The following is a 14,670-nucleotide window of genomic DNA, read 5'->3' on the forward strand; positions in this document are numbered from 1 at the left end:
CTCTATCTCCAGGAAAAACAGGCATTTGTCTATCTTCTAATCCAGGGGGAAAAGACTAAGCTGGAAAAACGTCCATGGTATCCAAAGGTCAAAAACAGGCATTCATATGGGAACAGTTGGAGGAGTGTGGCGGGATTCTGGGCCACATTTTTCAGCAGCTCGACCAATGACCCAGGAAAAGAAGTCTTTTGTCTTTGTTGTGGAATTTTAAAAGTAAGCAAGGCTAGAATTACCGAAGACACAGATACTACGAGCTGTTCATAATAGTCTCCTCAGGACAAAACAGTCACTTCGTGCCTTAGAAAAAACCTGTGGTCACGCTGTGACGGAAGTTGGGAAGAGCCAAGTCACAAAGTCACACGACACATAGTCCATAGCAAGACTAGAATCACCCGAAGACACAGAGTGATGGCAGAACAGATACTACGAACTGTTCATTTTAGTCTCCTCCAGTACAAAACAGTCACTTCAAATATCAATCATTTTTTTATTTATATAGCGCTTTTAACAACACAGGTTGCATCAAAGCACTGTACAGTATAATGACAGGGATATATAGTGACGAGAGTGACCAATTTCTTATTAAATGCAGAGACGGTCTCTGTAGTCAATTCAACGATAGTCACTAGAAGTTAAGTGTCCCCAACCAAGCAAGCCAGAGGCGACAGCGGCAAGGAAACAAAACCCCATGCATATAGAATGGAGAAAAAAAAACCTTGGGAGAAACCAGACTCAGTTGGGGTCAGTTCTCCTCTGACCGGACGCCCAGCACTTAACCTCCAGTTCAATTTTAAAACGCAGCTGTGTCAGGTAGTGTAAATGACTTAGTGTGTGCGTGTGTGTGTGTGCATCAGGATCTGGTGATCTGTCGACGGGCGCATCTAGGTTTTCTGGTCTCTGATGAACATAATCTCTGGGTGCTGATCCACCATCTAGTCTGGATACAAACTGTGAAAACAGATTGAGAAAGAAACAGGACTAATATTAGCGTAGATGCCATTCTTTTTCACGATGTCACAAGTACATCGTATTTTAGAGTAGTGTTCCCGGTTCCAGCAAATCTAAGTAATGCAGCCTAAAAATCCTTTAACGGATTTGAATAATAAAAGGTGTGTTGGTGTGTTATGTGTAGGCTAAGTTAAAAGATGTGTCTTTAATCTAGATTTAAACTGGCAGAGTGTGTCTGCTTCCCGAACAGAGTTAGGAGATTGTTCCAGAGTTTAGGTGCTAGATAGGAAAATGATCTGCCGCCCGCAGTTGATTTTGATATTCTAGGTATTATCAAATGGCCAGAGTTTTGAGAACGCAGCGGACGTGCAGGACTATAATGTGATAAGAGCTCGCTCAAGTATTGAGGAGCTAAACCATTCAGGGCTTTATAGGTAATTAATAGGATTTTAAAATCTATTCGATGTTTGATAGGAGCCAGTGCAGTGTTGACAGAACTGGGCTAATGTGATCATACTTCCTAGTTCTAGTAAGGACTCTGGCTGCTGCGTTTTGGACTAGCTGAAGTTTGTTTATTAAGCGTGCAGAACAACCACCCAATAAAGCATTGCAATAATCTAACCTTGAGGTCATAAACGCATGAATTAATATTTCTGCATTAGAGGTTGAAAGCATAGGTCGTAATTTAGATATATTTTTAAGATGGAAAAACGCAGTTTTACAGATGCTAGAAACATGATTTTCAAAGGAAAGATTGCGGTCAAACAGCACACCTAGGTTCCTAACTGATGATGAAGAATTAACAGAGCAGCCATCAAGTGATAGGCTGTGTTCTAGATTATTATATGTGGGGTTTTAGGTCCAATTATTAGCACCTCTGTTTTTTCAGAATTTAACATTAAGAAGTTACTCATCATCCAGCTTTTTATATCGACTATGCATTCTGTTAGATTCTCAATTTGGTGTGTATCACCAGGCTGCGCTGAAATATAGAGCTGAGTATCATCAGCATAGCAGTGAAAGCTAACACCATGACTCCTGATAATATCTCCCAGAGGTAACATGTAAAGGTTGAAAAAGTAACGGTCCTAGCACTGAGCCTTGAGGAACTCCATATTTCACTTTTGATCGATATGATACCTCCTCATTTAATGCCACAAACTGATAGCGGTCAGATAGATATGATGTAAACCATGCTAAGGCGCTTCCTCTAATGCCAACATAGTTTTCTAGTCTATCCAAGAGAATGTTGTGATCGATAGTATCGAATGCTGCGCTAAGATCTAATAGCACTAATAACGAGATAAAACCACGATCAGATGATAGAAGCAGGTCATTAGTAACTCTAATGAGAGCAGTCTCAGTACTATGGTACGGTCTAAAACCTGATTGGAAATCCTCACAGACACCATTTTTTCTAAAAAGGAATACAGTTGTGAGGATACTACCTTTCTAGTATCTTTGACAGAAAAGGAGATTAGAGATTGGTCTGTAATTTACTAAGTCTTTGGGATCAAGATGTGGTTTCTTAATGAGAGGTTTAACTACAGCCAGTTTAAAGGTTTTGGGAACATATCCTAATGACAATGATGAATTAATAATGTTCAAAATAGGATCTATGACTTCTGGAAGCAGATCTTTTAATAGTTTAGATGGAATAGGGTCTAACATACATGTTGCTGGTTTAGATGATTTAACAAGTTTGTACAAGTCTTCTTCTCCTATAATAGAGAAAGAGTGTAATTTTTCCTTAGGGGATCTAAAGCTCATTATCTGATGTGAAACTGTAGTTGACGGCTGCATAGTTACAATTTTATCTCTGATGGTATCAATCTTAGAAGTAAAGAAATTCATGAACTCATTGCAGCTATACTCTTGGGGCATATTAGCACCTGCTGATGCTTTATTTTTGTTAATTTAGTCACTGTACTGAATAAATACCGGGGTTGTGTTTGTTTTCTTCTAAAAGGGATGAAAAATAATCAGATCTTGCTATTTTTAATGCTTTTCTGTATGACAGCATACTCTCCCGCCAGGCAATACGAAATACTTCTAATTTGGTTTTTCTCCACCTGCGCTCCATTTTCCGGGCTGCTCTCTTTAGGAGTGCGTGTGTTGTCATTATACCATGGAGTCAGATTGTTTTCTTTTATCTTTTTAAGTGCAAAGGAGCAACTGTATCTAAAGTGCTAGAAAAAGAGAGTGCATAGTTTCTGTTACATCATCAAGTTTTTGCATCGTATTGGATGAACTAAGGAATTGAGATAAGTCAGGAAGGTTATTTAGAAAGCTTTCTTTTGTGGTGGAAGTGATGGTTCTACCATACTTGTAATAAGGTGCAGAGTTTACAGGTTTAACTATACAGAGTTCACACAAGACTAGATAGTGATCTGAAATGTCATCACTTTGCTGCAGTACTTCAACCATTTTAACATCTATTCCATGTGACAGTATTAGATCTAGAGTATGATTTTGACAATGAGTAGGTCCAGAGACGTGTTGTCTAACCCCAATGGAGTTTAAAATGTCTAAGAAAGCTGATCCTAATGAGTCTTTTCATTATCAACATGGATATTAAAATCGCCAACAATTAAGACTTTATCTGCGGCCAGTACTAACTCAGTTAGAAAATCAGCAAATTCTTTAATGAAATCTGTGCTGTGTCCTGGTGGCCTGTATACAGTAGCCAGTACAAACATGACAGAAGATTTATCACTAGCACATGATTCTGTAGATAATGTTATATGCAGCACCAAAACTTCAAATGAGTTATATTTAAAGCCTGCCCTCTGAGAAGTACTAAGAATATTGTTATAAATTGTAGCAACACCTCCCCTCTACCTTTTAAACGTGGCTCATTTTTATAGAAATAATTTTGGGGGTAGATTCATTTAGAGTAATATAATCATCTGGTTTTAGCCAGGTTTCTGTCAAACAAAGCAAATCTAGCTTCTGATCATTGATCAAATCATATACATAAAGTGCTTTTGTGGAAAGTGATCTAATATTTAGCGAGCCAAGTTTTATCGTTTGCTTATTTGAATTATAGGTAGTTTTAATTTGTTGGACATTAATTAAATTATTGCTTTTGATTAGGTTTGGACGTTCTCTGCATATTCTAATTCGGGAACAGACACAGTCTCTATAGTGTGATATCTAGGTGAAAGAGTCTCTATGTGCTGAGAATTAACTGCCTTCTGTGACGTGAGGCAGCTAGCAGACGGTCGGTTTAGCCGGTCTGTCTGCTTCCTGACCTGGGCACTAGTTGGTCATGTTGGAGCTATAAGACTATATGCCATATTTCTAGATAGAAGAGCGGCACCACCCCAAGAGGGTGAAGACCATCTCTTTTCAACAGGTCAGGTCTGCCCCAGAAACTCATCCAATTGTCTATAAAGCCTATGTTGTTCTGCGGGCACCACTTAGACATCCAGCCATTGAGACCCAGCAATCTGCTGTGAATCTCATCACCCGGTAAGCAGGAGGGGACCAGAGCAGATTACATTGTCCGACATCGTGCTTGCAAATTCACACACCTATTTAATATTATTTTTAGTGATCTCCGACTGGCGAAGTCGAACATCATTAAGCGCCGACGTGAATAACAATCTTACGAAATTTACGTTTAGCATTAGCCAGCACTTTTAAATTTGACAAGATGTCAGGCGCTCTGGCTCCCGGTAAGCATTGGACTATGGTGGCTGGTGTCTCTATTTTCACGTTCCGTACAATAGAATCGCCAATTACTAGGGCACTTTGATCAGGTTTCTCAGTGGGTGCGTCACTGAGTGGGGAGAAACTCTGTTTGATGTTCTGATCGGAGCGGATGAGCGGTGTTTTGACCCGCGACTAGCCCGCCTCACGGTCACCCAATTGCCCTGCTGCACGGGCTCTGAAGCTGGAACCGAACAATGTACATGATTCACTGTACTAGTCGCATCCAAAGCAGTATCTACAGCCCTCGCATTCTTACTGTCCTCAATTAAAGTTTGGATACGTGTCTCTAATTCTAAAACCTTCTCTGTCAGCCTAGCTATTTCCCTGCATTTATCACACGTGAATCCTGATCGCTAACAGAGAAGGACAAGCTATACATGTGACAGACAGTGCAAGTGACGATGCAGGAGAAGCCATTTACTCACCGTAAGGATTCACTTACCACTCTTGTTTTGATGAGCTTGTGAAAATGGAGCGAACGAGCGCGAGAGAACAAATGAACAGGAGCGGGGAAAAAAGCCCACAATCGCGCGCAAAACGCGGGTGGGAGCGAAAGTGAATCGGCTAACGAGTACTAACTCACCGCCGAGTTTTAGATTAAAGCGAACGAACTAACAGCAGTCTAATTAGTTAGATTAATTTAATAGTATCAACGATATGTACACAGTTAAATTATATTTGATCGTTAGAGAAGAGGTGATAAATTGAAAAGCGAAGCTACACGCAGCTACAAACAAACCAACCTCTCAGCAGACAGGAGCAATCGAGCCTCAGCAGACAGGAGCAATCGATCAGCCAACTTCAGGCAAATACCCACTTGATGCCTTAGAAAACTCCCATGGCATCGATAGGTAAACTCTATCTCCAGGAAAAACAGGCATTTGTCTATCTTCTAATCCAGGGGGAAAAGACTAAGCTGGAAAAACGTCCATGGTATCCAAAGGTCAAAAACAGGCATTCATATGGGAACAGTTGGAGGAGTGTGGCGGGATTCTGGGCCACATTTTTCAGCAGCTCGACCAATGACCCAGGAAAAGAAGTCTTTTGTCTTTTGTTGTGGAATTTTAAAAGTAAGCAAGGCTAGAATTACCCAAGACACAGATACTACGAGCTGTTCATAATAGTCTCCTCCAGGACAAAACAGTCACTTCGTGCCTTAGAAAAAACCTGTGGTCACGCTGTGACGGAAGCTCGGAAAAGCCACGCCCAAAAATCAAATGGCGGTCATGGCGAAAAACAACTCCTTCGAGCCGGAGTCGAACCAGCGACCTGAGGATAACAACCTCCTTTGCTACAGTCCTCCGCTCTACCAACTGAGCTATCGAAGGCACACGGCGTGTGAGCAGAACCTCATTTTTTCAGCTTTCTGCAGTTCGACCAATGACCCGGGAAAAGAAGCTTCTGGCGAACCAACTGCTAGTTTGACAAAGGAAGCAAAAAGCAAAACAGCCTTCCCATACCGGAGTCGAACCGGGCCGCCTGGGTGAAAACCAGGAATCCTCACCGCTAGACCATATGGGAACAGACGGAAGAGTAGATTCTGGGCCATTTTCCATGCGTGTGGCCGGCCCGCGGATTTCGTAGAGGTCTTTAGCTTTTGTTGTGGGATTTTAAAAGGAAGTAAGACTAGAATTACCCGAAGACCCAAACTGATGGCAGAACAGATATTGAGGCAAATTGAGAAATTATCCCTGAAATGGAGATGCAGTTTGAATAGTATACGTGGCGGATTATTAGTTGAGTTTGATTTAGTTGACAAGTTTTTCTCTGCGCCCAGGTGGCAGCAAGGAATAAAGAGAGAGCGAGCCAGCCAGGAGTCGAACCTAGAATCTTCTGATCCGTAGTCAGACGCGTTATCCATTGCGCCACTGGCCCACTGACTTGAGCTGATTGTGCTTGCACCAGAGTTTTCAGCTGTGGACGTGACGGGGGTCCTGTATCGCTTTGTGCTTGTTCTTAACATATCAGCGTATTCCTGGTGGTCTAGTGGTTAGGATTCGGCGCTCTCACCGCCGCGGCCCGGGTTCGATTCCCGGTCAGGGAACTTCTTTTGGCCATCTATAGTCACGCTGTGACGGAAGTTGGGAAGAGCCAAGTCACAAAGTCACACGACACATAGTCCATAGCAAGACTAGAATCACCCGAAGACACAGAGTGATGGCAGAACAGATACTACGAACTGTTCATTTTTAGTCTCCTCCAGTACAAAACAGTCACTTCAAATACCCACTTGATGCCTTAGAAAACACCCATGGCATCGATAGGTAAACTCTATCTCCAGGAAAAACAGGCATTTGTCTATCTTCTAATCCAGGGGGAAAAGACTAAGCTGGAAAAACGTCCATGGTATCCAAAGGTCAAAAACAGGCATTCATATGGGAACAGTTGGAGGAGTGTGGCGGGATTCTGGGCCACATTTTTCAGCAGCTCGACCAATGACCCAGGAAAAGAAGTCTTTTGTCTTTTGTTGTGGAATTTTAAAAGTAAGCAAGGCTAGAATTACCCGAAGACACAGATACTACGAGCTGTTCATAATAGTCTCCTCCAGGACAAAACAGTCACTTCGTGCCTTAGAAAAAACCTGTGGTCACGCTGTGTGACGGAAGCTCGGAAAAAGCCACGCCCAAAAATCAAATGGCGGTCATGGCGAAAAACCTCGCTTCGAAATCAAATGCCAGCGACCTGGCGATAACAACCTCCTTTGCTACAGTCCTCCGCTCTACCAACTGAGCTAAGGATAAGCAAACTCTCATCTTTTCAGCTTTCTGCAGTTTGACCAATGACCCCGGGAAAAAGAAGCTTCTGGCGAACCAACTGCTAGTTTGATGAAGGAAGCAAAAAGCAAAACAGCCTTCCCATACCGGGAGTCGAACCCGGGCCGCCTGGGTGAAAACCAGGAATCCTCACCGCTAGACCATATGGGAACAGACTGAAGAGTAGATTCTGGGCCATTTTCCATGCGTGTGGCCGGCCCGCGGATTTCGTAGAGGTCTTTAGCTTTTGTTGTGGGATTTTAAAAGGAAGTAAGACTAGAATTACCCGAAGACCCAAACTGATGGCAGAACAGATATTGAGGCAAATTGAGAAATTATCCCTGAAATGGAGATGCAGTTTGAATAGTATACGTGGCGGATTATTAGTTGAGTTTGATTTAGTTGACAAGTTTTTCTCTGCGCCCAGGTGGCAGCAAGGAATAAAGAGAGAGCGAGCCAGCCAGGAGTCGAACCTAGAATCTTCTGATCCGTAGTCAGACGCTGTTATCCATTGCGCCACTGGCCCACTGACACTGAGCTGATTGTGCTTGTACCAGAGTTTTCAGCTGTGGACGTGGCGGGGTCCTGTATCGCTTTGTGCTTGTTCTTGACCTATCAGCGTATCCCTGGTGGTCTAGTGGTTAGGATTCGGCGCTCTCACCGCGCGGCCGGGTTCGATTCGGTCAGGGAACTTCTTTTGGCCATCTATAGTCACGCTGTGACGGAAGTTGGGAAGAGCCAAGTCACAAAGTCACACGACACATAGTCCATAGCAAGACTAGAATCACCCGAAGACACAGAGTGATGGCAGAACAGATACTACTGAACTGTTCATTTTTGTCTCCTCAGTACAAAACAGTCACTTCAAATACCCACTTGATGCCTTAGAAAACACCCATGGCATCGATAGGTAAACTCTATCTCCAGGAAAAACAGGCATTTGTCTATCTTCTAATCCAGGGAAAAGACTAAGCTGGAAAAACGTCCATGGTATCCAAAGGTCAAAAACAGGCATTCATATGGGAACAGTTGGAGGAGTGTGGCGGGATTCTGGGCCACATTTTTTCAGCAGCTCGACCAATGACCCAGGGAAAAGAAGTCTTTTGTCTTTTGTTGTGGAATTTTAAAAGTAAGCAAGGCTAGAATTACCCGAAGACACAGATACTACGCTATGTTCATAATAGTCTCCTCCAGGACAAAACAGTCACTTCGTGCCTTAGAAAAAACCTGTGGTCACGCTGTGACGGGAAGCTCGGAAAAGCCACGCCCAAAAATCAAATGGCGGCCATGGCGAAAAACAACTCCTTCGAGCCGGAGTCGAACCAGCGACCTAAGGATAACAACCTCTTCTTTTCAGCTTTCTGCAGTTTGACCAATGACCCCGGGAAAAAGAAGCTTCTGGCGAACCAACTGCTAGTTTGTCGAAGGAAGCAAAAAGCAAAACAGCCTTCCCATACCTAGGTCGAACCGGGCCGCCTGATGAAAACCAGGAATCCTCACCGCTAGACCATATGGGAACAGACTGAAGAGTAGATTCAATCAATCAATCATTTTTATTTATATAGCGCTTTTTAGTAGAACTCAGGTTGCATCAAAGCACTGTAAGAAGTTACTATATGACAGGGATATATATGTATGCATTCTGTTAGACCAATTTGAAATAAATGCAGGCTGGACAGTCTCTGTAGTCAATATCAAGCGATAGTCACTAGAAGTTAAGTGTCCCCAACCAAGCAAGCCAGAGGTGACATGCGGCAAGAAACAAAACCCCATGCATATAGAATGGAGAAAAAAACCTTAGGAGAAACTCCTCAGTTGGGGTCAGATCTCCTCTGACCGGCTTTAATACCAGAACCTCCAGTTCAATTTTAAAGCGCCATGCTGTGTCAGATAGTGTAAATGACTTGCCAACATGCGTATGCGTGTGTGTGTGAGTTTGATCTGGTGATCTGTCGACGGGCGCATCTAGGTTTTCTGGTCTCTGATGAACATAATCTCTGGGTGCTGATCCACCATCTAGTCTGGATACAAACTGTGAAAACAGATTGAGAAAAAGAAACAGGACTAATGATAGCGTAGATGCCATTCTTTTACGATGCAGTCTCAGTACTAGTACATCGTGATTGGAAATAGTGTTCACCATTCCAGCAAATCTAAGTAATGCAGCCTAAAAATCCTTTAACTTATCTTGAGGAATAAAAGGTGTGTTGGTGTGTTTGTAAAGGAAGTTAAAAAGATGTGTCTTTAATCTAGAAAACTGGCAGAGTGTGTCTGCTTCCAACAGAGTTAGGGAGATTGTTCCAGAGTTTAGGTGCAGTTAGGAAAATGATCTGGCGCGATTATGGTTGATTTTGATTTCTAGGTGCAAGATCAAATGGCCCAGGTGGAGAAGTCTTAAAGACGTTTTGCAGGACTATAATGTGATAAGAGCTTCGCTCCGTATTGAGAGCTAAACCATTCAGGGCTTTACTGGTAATTAATAGGATTTTAAAATCTATTTTCAGATGTTTGATAGGGGGTCCTGTATCGCTTTGTGCTTGTTCAGTGTTGACAGAACGCCGCCACGCCAGCGTTCGATTCCCGGTCAGGAACTTCTTTGGGCACGCTGTGACGGTGCCAAGTCACAAAGTCACACGACACATAGTTCCATAGCAAGACTAGAATCACGTTTTGGACTAGTGATGGCAGAACAGATACTACCAACTGTTCATTTTAGTCTCCTCCAGTACAAAACAGTCACTTCAAATACCCACTTGATGCCTTAGAAAACACCGTATGGCATCGATAGGTAAAAACTCTATCTCCAGGAAAAACATGATTTTCAGGAAAGATTGCATTTGTCTATCTTCTAATCCAGGGGAAAAGACTAAGCTGGAAAAAACGTCCATGGTATCCAAAGGTCAAAAACAGGCATTCATATGTGGGAACAGTTGGAGGAGTGTGGCGGGATTCTGAGCCACATTTTTCAGCAGCATCACCAATGACCCAGGAAAATGCAGTCTTTTGTCTTTTGTTGTGGAATTTTAAAAGTAAGCAAGGCTAGAATTACCTGAAGACACAGATACTACGAGGCTGTTCATAATAGTCTCCTCCAGGACAAAACAGTCACTTGTAAAGGTTGAAAAAACCTGTGGTCACGCTGTGTGCACTGAGCTCGGAAAAGCCACGCCCAAAAATCAAATGGCGGTCATGGCGAAAAACAACTCCTTTAAGCCACAAACTGATACCAGCGACCTAGAGGATAACAACCTCCTTTGCTACAGTCTCCGCTCTACCAACTGAGTTTATCGTCTATCCAACAGTGTGTGAGCAGAACCTCATCTTTTGCTGCTTTCTGCAGTTCGACCAATGACCCGAGAAAAAAGCTTCTGGCGAACCAACTGCTAGTTTGACAGGGAACAAAAAGCAAAACAGCCTTCCCATACCGATGAACCCGGGCTAAAACCTGGGTGAAAACCAGGAATCCTCACCGCTAGACCATATTTTCAGACTGAAGAGTAGATTCTGGGCCATTTTCCATGCGTGTGGCGGCCCATGGTTTCGTAGAGGTCTTTAGCTTTTGTTGTGGGATTTTAAAAGGAAGTAAGACTAGAATTACCGAAGACCCAAACTGATGGCAGAACAGATATTGAGGCAAATTGAGAAATTATCCTAAAACTGAGATGCAGTTTGAATAGTATACGTGGCGGATTATTAGTTGAGTTTGATTTAGTTGACAAGTTTTTCTCTGCGCCCAGGTGGCAGCAAGGAATAAAGAGAGAGCGAGCCAGCCAGGAGTCGAACCTAGAATCTTCTGATCCGTAGTCAGACGCGCGTTATCCATTGCGCCACTGGCCCACTGACTTGAGCTGATTGTGCTTGTACCAGAGTTTTCAGCTGTGGACGTGGCGGGGGGTCCTGTATCGCTTTGTGCTTGTTCTTGACCTATCAGCGTATCCCTGGTGGTCTAGTGGTTAGGATTCGGCGCTCTCCCGCCGCGGCCCGGTTCGATTCCCGGTCAGGGAACTTCTTTTGGCCATCTATAGTCACGCTGTACGGAAGTTGGGAAGAGCCAAGTCACAAAGTCACACGACACATAGTCCATAGCAAGACTAGAATCACCCGAAGACACAGAGTGATGGCAGAACAGATACTACGAACTGTTCATTTTTAGTCTCCTCCAGTACAAAACAGTCACTTCAAATACCCACTTGATGCCTTAGAAAACACCCATGGCATCGATAGGTAAACTCTATCTCCAGGAAAAACAGGCATTTGTCTATCTTCTAATCCAGGGGGAAAAGACTAAGCTGGAAAAACGTCCATGGTATCCAAAGGTCAAAAACAGGCATTCATATGGGAACAGTTGGAGGAGTGTGGCGGGATTCTGGGCCACATTTTTCAGCAGCTCGACCAATGACCCAGGAAAAGAAGTCTTTTGTCTTTTGTTGTGGAATTTTAAAAGTAAGCAAGGCTAGAATTACCCGAAGACACAGATACTACGAGCTGTTCATAATAGTCTCCTCCAGGACAAAACAGTCACTTCGTGCCTTAGAAAAAACCTGTGGTCACGCTGTGTGGAAGCTCGGAAAAGCCACGCCCAAAAATCAAATGGCGGCCATGGCGAAAAACAACTCCTTCGAGCAGAGTCGAACCAGCGACCTAAGGATAACAACCTCCTTTTCAGCTCCTCCTGCTCTACCAACTGAGCTATCGAATGACCCAGGAAAAGCAGAACCTCATGGCAGCTTTCTGCAGTTCGACCAATGACCCGGGAAAAGAAGCTTCTGAACCAACTGCTAGTTTGTGAAGGAAGCAAAAAGCAGCCTTCCTTCCATACCGAGTCGAACCCGGGCCGCCTGGGTGAAAACCAGGAATCCTCACCGCTAGACCATATGGGAACAGACTGAAGAGTAGATTCTGGGCCATTTTCCATGCATGTGGCTGGCCCGCGGATTTCGTAGAGGTCTTTAGCTTTTGTTGTGGGATTTTAAAAGGAAGTAAGACTAGAATTACCCGAAGACCCAAACTGATGGCAGAACAGATATTGAGGCAAATTGAGAAATTATCCCTGAAATGGAGATGCAGTTTGAATAGTATACGTGGCGGATTATTAGTTGAGTTTGATTTAGTTGACAAGTTTTTCTCTGCGCCCAGGTGGCAGCAAGGAATAAAGAGAGAGCGAGCCAGCCAGGAGTCGAACCTAGAATCTTCTGATCCGTAGTCAGACGCGTTATCCATTGCGCCACTGGCCCACTGACTTGAGCTGATTGTGCTTGTACCAGAGTTTTCAGCTGTGGACGTGACGGGGGTCCTGTATCGCTTTGTGCTTGTTCCTGACCTACCAGCGTATCCCTGGTGGTCTAGTGGTTAGGATTCGGCGCTCTCACCGCCGGGTTCGATTCCCGGTCAGGGAACTTCTTTTGGCCATCTATAGTCACGCTGTGACGGAAGTTGGGAAGAGCCAAGTCACAAAGTCACACGACACATAGTCCATAGCAAGACTAGAATCACCCGAAGACACAGAGTGATGGCAGAACAGATACTACGAACTGTTCATTTTTGTCTCCTCCAGTACAAAACAGTCACTTCAAATACCCACTTGATGCCTTAGAAAACACCCATGGCATCGATAGGTAAACTCTATCTCCAGGAAAAACAGGCATTTGTCTATCTTCTAATCCAGGGGGAAAAGACTAAGCTGGAAAAACGTCCATGGTATCCAAAGGTCAAAAACAGGCATTCATATGGGAACAGTTGGAGGAGTGTGGCGGGATTCTGGGCCACATTTTTCAGCAGCTCGACCAATGACCCAGGGAAAAGAAGTCTTTTGTCTTTTGTTGTGGAATTTTAAAAGTAAGCAAGGCTAAATTACCCGAAGACACAGATACTACGAGCTGTTCATAATAGTCTCCTCCAGGACAAAACAGTCACTTCGTGCCTTAGAAAAAACCTGTGGTCACGCTGTGACGGAAGCTCGGAAAAGCCACGCCCAAAAATCAAATGGCGGCCATGTCCATAGCAAGACTAACTCACCTTCGACACAGAGTGAACCAGCGACCAGAAGGATAACAACCTCTTCTTTTTAGCTCCTCCAGTACTGGCGAACCAACTGCTAGTTTGTCCTCCAAAAAGCAAATTCCCACTTGATGCCTTAGAAAACACCCAGGCATCGATAGGTAAACTCTATCTCCAGAAAAACAGGCATTTTCATCTATCTTCTAATCCAGGGGAAAGACTAAGCTTTCTGCAGAAAAACGTCCATGGTATCAATGGTCAAAACAGGCATTCATATGGGAACAGTTGATTCTGGGCCACATTTTTTCAGCAGCTCTAATGACCCAGGAAAAGAAGTCTTTTGTCTTTTGTTGTGGAATTTTAAAAGTAAGCAAGGCTAGAATTACCGAAGACACAGATACTACGAGCTGTTCATAATAGTCTCCTCAGGACAAAACAGTCACTTCGTGCCTTAGAAAAAAACCTGTGGTCACGCTGTGACGGAAGCTCGGAAAAGCCACGCCAAAAATCAAATGGCAGCCATGGCGATAAACGAACCAGCCGCCTGGGATAACAACCTCCTTTGCTACAGTCCCGCTCTACCAACTGAGCTATCGAAGGCACACGCGCGTGTGAGCAGAACCTCATTTTTCAGCTTTCTGCAGTTCGACCCCGGAAAAGAAGTTTCTGGCTGCCAACTGCTAGTTTGAAAGGAAGCAAAAAGCAAAACAGCCTTCCCATACCGAGTCGAACCCGGCCGCCTGGGTGAAAACCAGGAATCTCACCGCTAGACCATATGGGAACAGACTGAAGAGTAGATTCTGGGCCATTTTCCATGCGTGTGGCCGGCCAGCATGATTTCGTAGGAGTCTTTAGCTTTTGTTGTGGGATTTTAAAAGGAAGTAAGACTAGAATTACCCGAAGACCCAAACTGATGGCAGAACAGATATTGAGGCAAATTGAGAAATTATCCCTGAAATGGAGATGCAGTTTGAATAGTATACGTGGCGGATTATTAGTTGAGTTTGATTTAGTTGACAAGTTTTCTCTGCGCCCAGGTGGCAGCAAGGAATAAAGAGAGAGCGAGCCAGCCAGAGAGTCGAACCTAGAATCTTCTGATCCGTAGTCAGACGCGTTATCCATTGCGCCACTGGCCCACTGACTTGAGCTGATTGTGTGCTTGTACCAGAGTTTTCAGCTGTGGACGTGGCGGGGACCTGTATCACTTTGTGCTTGTTCTTGACCTATCAGCGTATCCCTGGTGGTCTAGTGGTTA

General features: G+C 43.9%; 8 non-coding genes across 8 annotated transcripts; 1 reads left to right on the plus strand and 7 right to left on the minus strand.

Moving 5' to 3' along the window:
- Positions 1-5,906: 5,906 nt before the first annotated feature.
- On the minus strand, positions 5,907-5,993 carry trnay-gua. Its single transcript is given in 2 exon segments — positions 5,907-5,942; positions 5,957-5,993. It is a non-coding gene; the product is annotated as a tRNA-Tyr (tRNA).
- A 474-nt stretch (positions 5,994-6,467) lies between these two features.
- trnar-acg lies at positions 6,468-6,540 on the minus strand. The gene has a single exon. It is a non-coding gene; the product is annotated as a tRNA-Arg (tRNA).
- Positions 6,541-6,637: 97 nt separating this feature from the next.
- Positions 6,638-6,709, plus strand: trnae-cuc. Its single transcript has one exon. It is a non-coding gene; the product is annotated as a tRNA-Glu (tRNA).
- An 808-nt stretch (positions 6,710-7,517) lies between these two features.
- On the minus strand, positions 7,518-7,589 carry trnae-uuc. Its single transcript has one exon. It is a non-coding gene; the product is annotated as a tRNA-Glu (tRNA).
- Positions 7,590-7,870: 281 nt separating this feature from the next.
- trnar-acg lies at positions 7,871-7,944 on the minus strand. Its single transcript has one exon. It is a non-coding gene; the product is annotated as a tRNA-Arg (tRNA).
- A 3,236-nt stretch (positions 7,945-11,180) lies between these two features.
- On the minus strand, positions 11,181-11,255 carry trnar-acg. Its single transcript has one exon. It is a non-coding gene; the product is annotated as a tRNA-Arg (tRNA).
- A 1,324-nt stretch (positions 11,256-12,579) lies between these two features.
- trnar-acg lies at positions 12,580-12,652 on the minus strand. The gene has a single exon. It is a non-coding gene; the product is annotated as a tRNA-Arg (tRNA).
- Positions 12,653-14,477: 1,825 nt separating this feature from the next.
- On the minus strand, positions 14,478-14,551 carry trnar-acg. The gene has a single exon. It is a non-coding gene; the product is annotated as a tRNA-Arg (tRNA).
- Positions 14,552-14,670: the final 119 nt, after the last annotated feature.

Source organism: Puntigrus tetrazona, chromosome 4, assembly GCF_018831695.1.
Source record: "Puntigrus tetrazona isolate hp1 chromosome 4, ASM1883169v1, whole genome shotgun sequence".
Lineage (NCBI taxonomy): Eukaryota > Metazoa > Chordata > Actinopteri > Cypriniformes > Cyprinidae > Puntigrus > Puntigrus tetrazona.